This window comes from Canis lupus, chromosome 2, assembly GCF_048164855.1.
Source record: "Canis lupus baileyi chromosome 2, mCanLup2.hap1, whole genome shotgun sequence".
NCBI classification, from domain to species: Eukaryota; Metazoa; Chordata; class Mammalia; order Carnivora; family Canidae; genus Canis; species Canis lupus.
In genome coordinates, this window is record NC_132839.1 from 32,307,554 (window position 1) to 32,320,869 (window position 13,316).

Consider the following 13,316-nt stretch of genomic DNA (forward strand, 5'->3'; position numbering starts at 1 on the left):
TTTCACCAGGTGCTGTTGGGAAGGCTACCTCCTCAGGAGGTCAGGAGTCCGACACGGAAGGGAAGTGGAGTGGTGTTCAGTTCACACTGGAGTAGGTCAGAGCTTCAGATATTTCTTCAGGATGATGAAGATAGAGAATGTCTCATAAATCTGAATGTATTTGCTTAGAGACAGATTAGACCATTGGAGAATTAGAGACTGAATGTGGGAAAAAAATAAGGAGCCCACAGGAGAACAAAAAGTCGTGCAGCTATGGCTCAGTTAGAGATACTGTTTACATGGTCATGATCATATAATGTTAATCACGTAATATTTAACATGTGACTTTTAAATCCTGATCTAGTCAACATGATACTGATTCAGTTTATTGTGAATTTGAGGGGATAGAAAGGATGAATATGTGGGCTGGGCAGTGTAGGTATGTGTGTGAAAGATACTCTCTCTCATGGTAGGAATCAACAGATTATGCCTAAAACTGAAAAATCAAGTATAGCAATATAAAAATGTGATTTGGGTAGGTAGAAATAAAACTGAAAGAACCAGTTCAGAGAGTTGAAACTAGTTGCCACTGAAGAAGGGAAATGGGGGAAGAAATGGAAATTGCTGATTTTTTTTTTTTTTTTTGCAACAAACTTTGCAATCAGCTCTATAAACTTAAACATAAGCTGGAAAAAAGCCAATTAAGCAACCAGGAGGGAAAAAGATGTAATCTGCAAGCAAAGATGGTTTATAACAACCAGAGGGCTCGTAAAGGTGGCTATCACTTGGGTCTACTGAGCCTTTCTCCTTCCCGAGTCTTCAGAAAACAGTCCTCCTGGCTACAGAACAGATAGGCATGGGCTTGACTGCCATAGTGATCGGTCTATGGTGTGGACACATGACCTAAATTAGGCTAATCAGGGTTCCTGGGACCTTGCAAATTCCTGCCAGGGGATAACCTCTTGCTCCTGAAAAGAAAGCAAAGAGGCTGATCCATTTTTAAAAAAGAAAAGAGAGAGAAAGAGAGAGAGAACCTCTTGTTTCTCTCTGATCACAAAAACCTCAGGATATGGGCCCACTAGCCACGGGCAGCCCTGTACCGCACCACACCTGGACAAGGTTGTATCAATGAAGTCTGTGCCAAAAGGAACAGATTAGGAATAGAGGACAGAAAGGATCCTCAAGGTGTTTAAGGAAATGAATCTAGTCTTTCTTGAGACCAGTTCCTCTACCCTCTGGTCAGTTAGCCCAACTAAAGCCCTCCTTTTGTTTGTTTAAGGAAGACTGGGTTGAGTTTCTTTTGGTTGTGGTCATAAATACTAATAATATACCATAGAATACCATCAAACAAAACTTTAAACATTTTATTATGAAACATTTCAAATAAACATAAAAATAGAGAGATGGCATGATAAATCCTCATTACTCAGCCTCACATTTACTAGTATTTTGACAATCTTGTTTTCCCCAGAATATTTTAAAAGAAAATCCCAGAGAGGGGTGGTGGGACAAGGGTAACTGAGTGATGAACATTAAGGAGGGTGCCTGATGTAATGAGCACTGGGTGTTATATAAGACTGAGGAATCACTGACCTCTACCTCTGAAACCAATAATACATTATATGTTAATTAATTGAATTTAAATAAAAAAAATTTTAAGTAAAAAAAAAAAAAATCCCAGACATATTACCTCACTTAGCTCCTATAGTCCACTTGTGCTTTATGCTCTGGTCCTGGTGAGTGGAAAAGTGCCAGACACATGCCTGGTTTGTCCATTTTTGAACCATATTATGCAATTGCTGTTTTTATAGATCAACAGCAATATTAGATGGTCTTACCTAATACTTCAATATAAATCTAAGTGTTAAAGATCTTTTTTTAAACCTGACCATTATGTCATTACCACACCTAACAAAATTAACAATTCCTTAGTATGTAACACTGAGTTCATTTTCAAAATTTCCCAGTTGCATCGAATATATCTTTGTAGCCACCATTTGTTTAAATGAGGATCCAAATAAGTTCTGAGCAGTAATTTGTTCAGATTCACTTTTTAAGGGGCACCTAAGTGGCTCACTTGGTTAAGTAGACAACCCTTGATTTCAGGTCAGGTCATGATCTTGGAGTCCTGGGATCAAGACCCACGTGGGCTCCACACTCAGCATGAAGTCAGCTTGAGGATGCTTTTTCACTCTCCCTCTGCTCCTCCCCCTACTCACTCACACTGTCTCTCTAAAATAAATTAATAAATCTTTTAAAAATAATAATAAAATAAAATAACATTTCTTGCGTTATTATTCTCATTTAGCACTCTCGAAGAAATATGGAATGGTGAACAGTCTTCTGACAAAAAAAGCCAAAAGAATCAGATCGCAGTTCCTTCTCAGATATTATTAGATTCAATACTATTTAATGTTATATGTTAAATATATTAAATACATATAAATATATATTAAAAATATACCATAGGTACATGTGTGTATGTGTACATCACTCTGCCAAGCATGGTACTCTTTCTTTCAAATCCTACATTTACTGTTATGAATGGTTGCCTATATCATCTTTATTTTGTAGATGATGAAGAACCCTAAGGAAACCAACAGGCTTGTCCAAGGTCACCAGCTAATAAGCAGCAGGGCTGAGTTTGAAATTGAGGCTTTGTGGCTCCAAAGGCCAAGCTCTCAGCCACTTAACACCACCTTTGCTTTATGCACTGGTCCAGGGTTGAGGAATTCATCCGTGGGCCTTGGGGGCAGTGGACATTTGGGGCCATTGTTGCTTTTCCTCTGCTAGTCACTCTGTGGGAGGCCACCAGCTCTCTCCGTAGTGCTCCCCCTGCCCGCCCTGAGCTGCCTTGACCTGTGCTCTTCCCCCCTCACTGCCTTACTCTCTGCGGCGTTCTCTCGGCCTCATGCTCGAATCTGCTTTTCCACCGAAGCCACTTCCAATCCTGCCAAGCCTAGCCTCCAAGTTAATCTCAATTCTTCAACTATAACCTTCAATTAATTCAGTTAGTGCTGTTTTTACTCCTCTATAGCCAATGAGGCCTATAGCGGTGTTTCAGACTAAAGGGGCCCAAGCCCCTTTCCCTATTGGAAGATCTAATTCTCTGTATTTCAGATACATTCCCTTGGGCAATGACAGCAGGCAGGCCGTCTATGCGGGCCGCGTGGGACTTGTCCACCGACACCATGTGTTCAGCAGGGTGCTGGGCTCGCATCACACTTCTCAGGGAGCCATCTGCTTCAGGATTATAGGAGAATCATCTCATCAGAGCTTCTCAAATTTTAATGTGCACAGAAATCACCTGTAGATCTTGTTAAAATGAAAATTCTGCTTTGGTCAGGCTGGGTAGGGCCTGAGGCGCTGCCTCTCTGACCAGTTCCCAACTGATACCCGTGCTGCCTGGCCATGGACCATCCTCTGAAGAGCAAGAACCTAGGTCACTGGTTCTCCGCACCAATTACACATCAGAAGACACTAGAGTGTGTCTGATTAGGGAAAACCTAGGTGCAGGAGGCTAAGAAAGCTCCCAAGGGGATTCCAATGACCAACCAGAGTAGAAAACTGCCCATGTGGAGGCAGAAGTGGCAGCAAGAGCTGCATGGCCAGGTGAGTGCACACCTGGCCAGGTGGAAGAGGTGAGGCGGGGCAGGAAGGCGGAACTCCTGGCTCCTGATTGTCTTGATTTCCAGGGCTTCCCACCTCTCCTCACTGACCCTCACCTTCTCCCTCTCTCTTGTTGTCCCCCTACCAATCCATCCTCTTCCAAACAATCTCAGTGAGAAGAAAACTGAACAAACTGAAAACCAACAACCTTTTCTGGATCCCTGAGAGGACGGATGTCACAGGCGCACTGTCCCCTTGAAACTCAGAGAGACAGCCAAATACAGAGGGGTCACCAACTTAGCCGGAGCAGCAATCCACAGCTGTAGCCTGTGCCACTTCGATAAGTGGCACGTTGCTGGGGGCTCGGTTGGGGACAGGCTTGAGAGGTCAAAGTTCTGGGAGGAACTCCAGGGGGACGCTACACTTGTGTTGATCTCCAGGAGCCCCATCAGCTTCTCGGGGTGAAGGTGGGAGGAAATTCTCCTTGTGCTTCAGCACGCGGGGCCCAGAGGGGGGCATGTGCTTCTGGGCAATAAGTATTTCTGAGAAAGAGATTGGAATTTAAGAACCTTGACATCGAGATGCTTGCAATTCAGCAGTTAGTGATAAGTTACTGCGCGTTAAGCACCGTGCTTTGTGCTGGGGACTGGGGATGAGGCGGACTAGGTCCTTCCCAGGGGCTCGCCGTCTAGGGGACGTGGCCGTGTGTGCACGGCTCTGCCAGAGAGTTTGGTACCTGCTGCCCCACAGGTTTTGTCTCGGCTTCTTTTTTTTTTTTTTTTAAGATTTTATTTATTAAAAAAAAAAGATTTTATTTATTCATGAGAGACACACAGAGAGAAAGAGAGGCAGAGACACAGGCTCCATGCCGGGAGCCCAACGCGGGACTCGATCCCAGGTCTCCAGGATCATGCCCTGGGACAAAGGCAGGCGCTAAACCACTGAGCCATCCGGGCTGCCCTTGGCTCCCGTTATAGTAATAGAATTCTTCTTCCTCCCTAAGGACGTATTTCCCAAAAGAAAGATCATCATATTTCCTAGCCTCCCTGGCAAGGTAGGTGTAATCATGTGATAAAGAAGTGGCCAAAGGGATATAGTGGAAGTTTTACGTGCACGTTTATGTGCACATGCACTTTCTGAGGAGTGTCCTTAAATTGAGCCGATGTCCAAGACCTCCACCCATCACTGAATATGACCTTATTTGAAGGGAGAGTGTTTGCAGATATAATTAAGTTAGGAATCTAGAGGTAAGAGGCGCCTGGGTGGCTCAGTAGATTGTCTGACTGGCTCAGGTCATGATCTCAGGGTCCTGGGATCAAACCGAGTGTTGGGCTCAGCAGGGAATCTGCTTTTCTCTCTCCTTCTGCTCCTCCCCTCACTCATTCTCTCTCTCTCTCAAGTAAATGAATGAAATCTTAAAAAAAAAAGAGGACCTAGAGGAGGTGAGACTATCCTGGATATGAAGGCCAGCAGCTCTCTCGCTCTCCCCTTTTCTCTTTCTCTGTCTAGAAAGCAGATAAAAAAACTGGACCAAAGTAGGCATCTTGGATAACAAGGTAGAAGCCTCAACCAAGAGTCTGGGTTCCTGATGATTGTAGAGTTGCCATGCCATAGCAGCCTACATTTAATAAACAGAGATAAACAGATTTCTAATTTGGCTAAACCTTTGTTATTTCTGGATTTCTGTCTTTTGCCTTTTTTTTTTTTTTTTTTACCAACAAACCAACTAGCCACAATAAATTTTTTTCTTTTTAGGGCTCTCATAAATATTAAAAATATGAAACAACATATTATGTGCATTCCACTTGACTTAAAACAAAATATAAACTCCTTACGAAACAAAGGCCCTGTGTGATCTGACCCCAGGCCACTCCTCCAATCTCATCTGAAGCCATTTTGCCCGAGCAGGGCACATGGTATACTTAAGCTTTCCCTACCTATACATTCTGTCATCATTCCACAGAAAAACTGGATGGCCTGTTATGCACCAGATACTATGCTCAGAACAGCAAAAAACAGTCAAAGAACCTGCCCTTAGAGCCTTTTTTTGTTTCTGTTCTACTTATAAGTCCTTTTATATTCCGACTTGGAGCCTTGGCCCACACTGGAGTGTCAGTCTGGGGCAGCAGCGTCCAACAGAAGTCCCTGCAGCGCTGCCCAGCGGGGGCCCAGCCCCACGCAGCCCAAGTGCACAGGACAGCTCTTGCTCACTCTACTCCCTGCAGCAAATAGCCAGCTCCATGAGGTGGTTTTAGGAGTCAGCCATGCATTTTCCAACCGAGAGATGGAGCCTGTATTCCGTCTCCTTGACTCTGGGTGAGCTTGTGACAGACGGCGGAGGTGATTTTTAGTGATTTTACCTAGGCCAGGTAGGAAAAGCCTCTGGCTGCTCTCTTGAAGGCTGTGCTCTTGGGACCCTTGCCACCAGGAAGCTCTGTCTCCAAACCTCAGTAATAGTGCGAGAAGGTGAAACCTCGTAAAGAGGCCACCTGGTGCTGCGAGGTCCCTGAGGTGGCTCAGCATAGTTAACTCTAGTAGTTCCCTGTGGCTGCCATCAAACATGACCACAAATTTGGTGGCTTGAGACAACAGAAATTCATTCTCTGGCAGTTCTGAGATCTGACAGAAACCTGAAATCAGGGTGTCAGTGGGTGCTGCTCTCTTCTGGGATCTCTGAGAGAAAATTTGACCCATTCCTGCCTCGAAGTTTCTGGTGGTAGTCACCCATTCTTGGCACTCTTGACGGTCTTGTAGACCCGTCTCTCCAGTCTCTGGCTCCTTCCTCACTTTCCCTTCTTCCCTGTGTTTCTCCTCCTAACTTACCCCCTGCTTTCTTTTAGGAGGACACTGGCTATTGCCTTTAGGGCCCACCTGAAATCCACAATGTTCTCAACTCAAGTTCCCAGACTTGATCCCATCTGCAAAGATCCATTCTCCAGATCAGGTCCTAGTCACAAGTAGTGACGGTAGCACTTGAGCATATGTCTTTGGAGCCAATGCTCAGCCCACTATAGTACCAGCCATGTGGATGAGGAAGCCCAGAGAGGATTCCAGCCCCGGGCTGTTTGAATTATTCCCAGACATTCTCATTTTCCCAACAGAGACTCTAAATGTGAAGCAGAAATAAGCTGTTGTCACCATGCTCTTTGAAATCCCGAGCTGGAGAATTTTTGAGCATGCAGTGGTTTTCTATGCCACTAGGTATGCGATGGTTTGTCATGCAGTTATAAATAATTGGAAATTCCTAATCCTAACTTAGAAGTCCCAGATCAAATAACATCTCTCCAGAGAGGCCACAGTCTAAATGATATTCTCTTGACTTTTCCTGTATGGCACTTACTACAATCTGTAATTCCATACGTAGTGGTTTTCTTTTTTAAACCCGTGTCTCCCCAACTAGACTGAAATTCCATGAGGACAGGGACGTAGTGCATCATCCAGCGCCCTGTTGTGCGTTTGCAGCAGCCACACAGTAAACATCCAGCGAGTGGGTGTTGAACACTGACATTCTGAGCTTTCTGTGACTGAAGCTACAATTGCTGGTTTGTCCTCTGAACTGATGCAGCTCTTGGAAAACATTGTGTATTTTGCCTTTTTGCTTCTGCAGATTAGATAGCATAGACTGCAAGCAAGTGGAAAGCAAAATGTTCAGTTTCAAAGAGCCAAACATTAATTCTTGCTGTTTCAGATCTTTGCATTTGAGTAACTGCTGTGGTTTTTAACTGTGGTGAAAACAAACGAACGTGAAAGGCAGAGCTGGTCAGATAGCCAGCCTATGAGGAAACCTCTGCAGCTATTTTTTCTTTTTTTTTTTTTAAATGAGAGAGAGAGGCAGAGACCCAGGCAGAGGAAGAAGCAGGCTCCATGCAGGGAGCCCGACGTGGGACTCGGTCCCGGGCTCCAGGGCCACCATGCCCTGGGCCCAAGGCGGCGCTAATCTGCTGAGCCACCCAGGGACCCCCCCTCTGCAGCTCTTTAATGAGCACCGGTGTGTCCACAGAATGACCTGAAGGTGTCCTGGCATGTCAGTGAGAATCTCATGACACCTCCTTTCATGAAATGAAATCCTAATGACAAACCAAAATTGAATAGACTCTCCCTGACATCTTAGCCATTATCCAACTTGTTCTAGAAAGTCCATTGGTGCAAATTTTGTTATTTTCCTTGGAATAAAAGCAAAAATAGGACTTGAATGAAAAAGCGAAACATGCTAATGCCACGCCAGATAAAACTTCTGACCAGTGTAACAGCCGAGTTGATCAGCTGTGACAGAGATGCCTGCAAATTGGAAACGTCGAGTATCTAGACCTTGATTGAGAAAGTCTGCCGATCTCTGAAAGCTCTGAAAGGACTAGGTTACCCATAAGGCTATTTTGATTGTGGTCTGATTGAAATATTTCTGAGGACTAGACAACTCCCTTCACTTTGATTTCCTCTATCAAGCAACCTGAATGTAATTAGATTCCTTGAATCTGTTTCTCTATTAAGTGTAGACTTGGTAACATGAATTTCCAATAGCCTTCACGCTTAGAGTTTTCACTAAATGGGCCCTCTGGTATGGCCCCTTACAAAGTCACCCCGGGGAACTCCAGTTTTCCAGGGCTCTAGCTTCCCTGGACATTATGGCTGCACCTGCCCTGTACTTTTTATCTCTAGGCCTCTTGCCCTTTTATTATTATTTTTTTTACTTATTGAACAAATAAATGAAGAATTTTAAAAATCAAACAGAAATACAGGGTTAAAACAAAAAATAATAGTCACTCCCCAAGGCCCTCCTGATCTTCACTCCCACCACCCAGAGCAACCACTTTCAAATCTTTTCAGTTTTTCTACTTGCCTTCATAATTCTAAAGAATTGCTGCATAGGGACGTCTGGGTGGCTCAGTGGTTGAGCATCTGCCTTTGGCTCAGGTCGTGATCCCGGGGTTCTGGGGCCAAGTCCTGCATCGTGCTCCCCCACAGGGAGCCTGCTTCTCTGCCTCTCTCTCTCCGTGTCTCTGCCTCTCTCTGTGTCTCATGAATAGATAAATAAAATCTTCAAAAAAAAAAAAAAACATGCTAAATAAAAACTCATTGCAGTACAGTCACTCACATCAAGTAAGTAATCAGGTCCCTTTGCCGCCTCCTCTGCACATTCCCTTGCCGCGTCCCACTCCTGTTCTACGCTGATCGTCCTCTGGGCTGGCTGCAGAGCTGTGACCCTGGACTTCCCCACCTCCAGCATTTTCCAGTGGGTTCCCACAATCTCTTGTTCAAGATGCCTCATCTTCTGGTCCCTGTATTTTCCCCTGGGTTGTCACTGTGATTGATGGGGCACATCCTTCTGCTGCTTCATGAGACTGAATGGAGGGTCAAATTTTTGTTGCTGTGTGGGTTAGGAAATATTTTTATTATACCTTTAAATTCACCTGATAGTTCATCAGGGTATGAATCTCCAGGTGACGACCATGTCTTAGAAGCTGTGGGCACTAGCGCTGTCTGTGGCCCTGCCTCTCCTGTGCTATTGGGAGCATCTCCTCTCATTTGCAGAGGCATCCGGAGATTTAGTCATGACTTACCTGGTGAGGATCTTTCCTTAATTTATTGAGCTGTGTCATCAGTGGGCCTTTTAAATCCAGAGGCTCATGCTCCTATTTGGGAAATCTTCTTTTCTTTTTCCATAATTTCCTGTCCTTCATTTTTTCCCCTGTTCTTTTTTTTCCCTAAAGACTTTGAATTGAAAATTTGGGCTCTCTTGATTGATCCTGTGGTGATTTTGTCTCTTCTCCGGTATTTTCTCTCTCCTTGTCTTTTTGTCTGAAAAATTTCCTCAACTCTACCTTTCATGCTTTATACTGAATTTTTTCTTTCTTTTAGCATATTTTTAATTTCCAAAACTTTCTTATTCCCTGCGTTAAAAAAAAAAAATCATGGCCTTCTGTGATTTCGGGGATGCAGTATCTTCTCGGTGGTTTTTAGGCTTTTCATTAAAGTTTTTTTTTTTTTTTAACTTTGTTCTCTGCGTTAGCTGGGTGGTTTGTTTGGGTTTTTTTGTTTGTTTGTTTGTTTCTGGGTTTTTTTGTTTTGTTTTTTGGTTCCTCTTCCCCTTTTATTTCAGTGTCTGTGTTTTGTCCTGGGGCTCCCTCAATCTGGTAATCCAATGCTCCACTTAAGAGTGGAGCACTTGGGGTGCCTGGGTGGCTCAGTGGTTGAGCATCTGCCTTTGGCTCAGGGCGTGATCCCGGGGTCTTGGAATCGAGTCCTGCATCGGGCTCCCCGCAAGGAGCCTGCTTCTCCCTCTGCCTCTCTCTGTGTGTCTCTCATGAATAAATAAAATATTTTAAAAAGTCCCTTCTGGTTATTGTGGCACAGCACCATCAGCAGCAGTCCCCCAAGATGCCCTGTATGAGGCGGTGCAGGAAGTCCTGCATGGGAGCCAGTACGAGCACCCATGTTTTGGGGGATGGTGGAACTGTACATCAGCTTGAGGAATTAAGACCTTAGAAGGACAAACTCTTCTCAGGCACCATAAGGCTTAACTCCATTCCTTGCCCCCAAATTCTCCACATGTGCCTGGGGGGAGCAGCAGTGCTATGGTGAGGCCGAGCCTGTGGGCATTCCCCCATGGACACTGAGGCACTGAAGGAACTCAACAAGAATAAAAAATTAGTCAAGAAGCTGGCCAAGACATATAATGCCTTTCCTTTCCTTTCCTTTCCTTTCCTTTCCTTTCCTTTCCTTTCCTTTCCTTTCCTTTCCTTTCCTTTCCTTTCCTTTCTTCTTTCTTCTTTCTTCTTTCTTCTTTCCTTTCCTTTCCTTTCCTTTCCTTTCCTTTTTTTTCCTTTTCTTTTTTTCTTTTTTTTTTTTTTTTTGGCTTCAGAATCTCTGATCCAGCAGATCCCATGAATCTTGGGCCCAGGCCTGAATCAGCCTGGCCAGTTCCCATTCTTGCTGACCCACAAGGAGAACATGGTGGCCAAAGTGGATGAAGTAAAGTCCAGAATCAAATTCCAGATGAAAAAGGTACTGTGTCTGGCCTTGGCCATGGCTGCGTGGAGGTGACACATAATGAGGTTGTGTACCATATCCGCTTCGCTCTCAATTTCCTGGTGTCATTACTCTGGAAGAACTGCCAGCGCCTCTGGGCTTTGAACCTGGAGAGCACCATGGGCGAGGCCCAGCATCTGCGCTAAGGCACAGCTTAATAAACCCTAGTGCTGCAGAAAGAGAAAGAGTGGGGCGCTTACTGTGCTCTCATGGATAAGATGATTCAGAAGTACCTGCCGCAACAAACAATTCGAAAATTGGCAACAACGTATACATATAAAACAACAACAGTTTTCAGGCTTGGACAATAGGCAACACAAAACTGAGAAAGGGAAAAAATGAGGTGAGCCTTACCACCACCTAGGCTTTCTGCCTGCGAGAAATTACCAGACTGTGGTGCAAAAGGAGAAGCCTAGATAGAGACTGGAGTATAGAAAGATCAAGGTAGCTAAACTTTCCAGACCAGAGTACTTAAAAGGCAGGAGTTACACAGACCTCCAGATATCCACATAGGGTCTCTCTTGAGATTTAGGCTCGATACTGATCTTATTTATGCCTATGGTGCAGTCCCACTAGTCTGGACAACAACTTCCAAGAAAGGAATACTTGACAGGGAGCCACGACATAAATAAATTTCAGATCTCATAGAGGCCTGACCATTTAATTTCCCACAAGTCAGGGTAGAGAGATCTCACTGAATACCTGGGACATTCAGTAGAGACCCCAGAAGGGCCAGGCCTTAAAAGTGGGGTTCACAAGAAACAAACAATCCAATCATGAAATGAGCAAAAGACATGAACAGAAATTTCACCAAAGAAGACCTACACATGGCCACCAAGCATATGAGAAAATGCTCTGCATCACTTGTCATCAGGGAAATACAAACCAAAACCACAATGAGATCCCACCTCACACCAGTGAGAAGGGTGAAAATTAACAAGACAGGAAACCACAACTGTTGGAGAGGATGTGGAGAAAGGGGAACCCTCTTGCACTGTTGGGAAAGTGAACTGGTGCAGTCACTCTGGAAAACTGTGTGGAGGTTCCTCCAAGAGTTAAAAATAGACCTGCCCTACGACCCAGCAATTGCACTGCTGGGGATTTACCCCAAAGATACAGATGCAGTGAAAAGCCGGGACATCTGCACCCTGATGTTTATAGCAGCAATATCCACAATAGCCAAACTGTGGAAGGAGCCTCGGTGTCCATCGACAGATGATGGATAAGGAAGCTGTGGTCTGTGTATACAGTGAAATATTCCTCAGCCATCAGAAAGGACGAACACCCACCATTTGCTTTGATGTGGATGGAACTGGAGGGTATTATGTGAGTGAAGTAAGTCAGTCGGAGAAGGACAATCATTATATGGTTTGACTCATACTGAGAATATAAGAAATAGTGAAAGGGATTAAAGGGGAAAGGAGAGGAACTGAGTGGGAAAAGTTAGCGACGGACACAAAACATGAGAGACTCCTAACTCTGGGGAATGAACAAAGGGTAGTGGAAGGGGAGGTGGGCGGTGATGGGGTGACTGGATGATGGGCACTGACGGGGGCACTTGACAGGATGAGCACTGGGTGTTATACTATGTGTTGGCAAATCAAACTTCAATAATAGAAAAAAAAGTAGGGTTAAGTTGGGTTTAGGCTATTGAGTTCTCTACAGCTCTCTTAAAGGAGCTGAAAAATCAGAATTCTAATGGATCACAGTAACCCAGAAGTAACTTAAATGGCCTGCCAAGTGTTATATTCTTTAAAGGAATATAAATCCAGCATTTGGTGATAACAAATACACTATGTTTGGCATCCAGTCAAAAATCACTAGGCAAATGAAGAAGCAGGAGAATGGGACCCATCACAAGAAAGATCAGTCATTAAAAACAAGCTAGGAAACGATAGAGAAGATGAAGTTAGTGGCAAGGCCATGAAGAGAAATGAAAGATGAAAAAAATCAAACGGAGTTTTTTAGAGGGGAAAAATACCTGGAATGAAATATGTACTGGGTGGGATTAACTGACTAGTGCAGAGGAAAAGATGGATGAACTTGAGGATGTAGCAGTAGAAGCTTCCCAAGCTGAAGGGCAGCCAGAAATCCTTGCCCAGAGGCTCAATACAGTGTGGAGCCACACCAAGCTGTTCAGCGCACATGCACCGGGGGCAGAGGTTACCGGAGACACCAAAGTGGGATTAAAACTATAAGCACACCGATCTAAGACTGGCAATGAAATCCGAGTAGAAGAACCACACGGAAAAATCACAATCTAATTGCCAAAAATCAATAATAAGGAAATAATGTTCAAAGTAGCCAGAGGGGAAAAAACAAATTACACACAGAATAAAATTAAAAATTAAAGCAGGGCAGCCCAGGTGGCTCGGCGGTTTGGCGCTGCTTTCAGCCCAGGGCCTGATCCTGGGGTCCCAGGATCTAGTCCCACATCGGGCTCCCTACTTGGGGCCTGCCTCTCCCTCTGCCTGTGTCTCTGCCTCACTGTGTCTTTCATAAATAAAATCTCTAAAAAAATAAAATAACGTGTTCTAACAAAAACATACACAAATGTTCATAGCAACACTATTCACCATCACCCAAATGTAGAAGCAAACCAGGTATCTCTGAACTGAGACGTGGAAGACAAAAGGCGATGTGCGCACGCGCGGTTACTAGGCGGCCGCGGAGGGGCACGGGCGCTGCTGGCAACGGCTCGG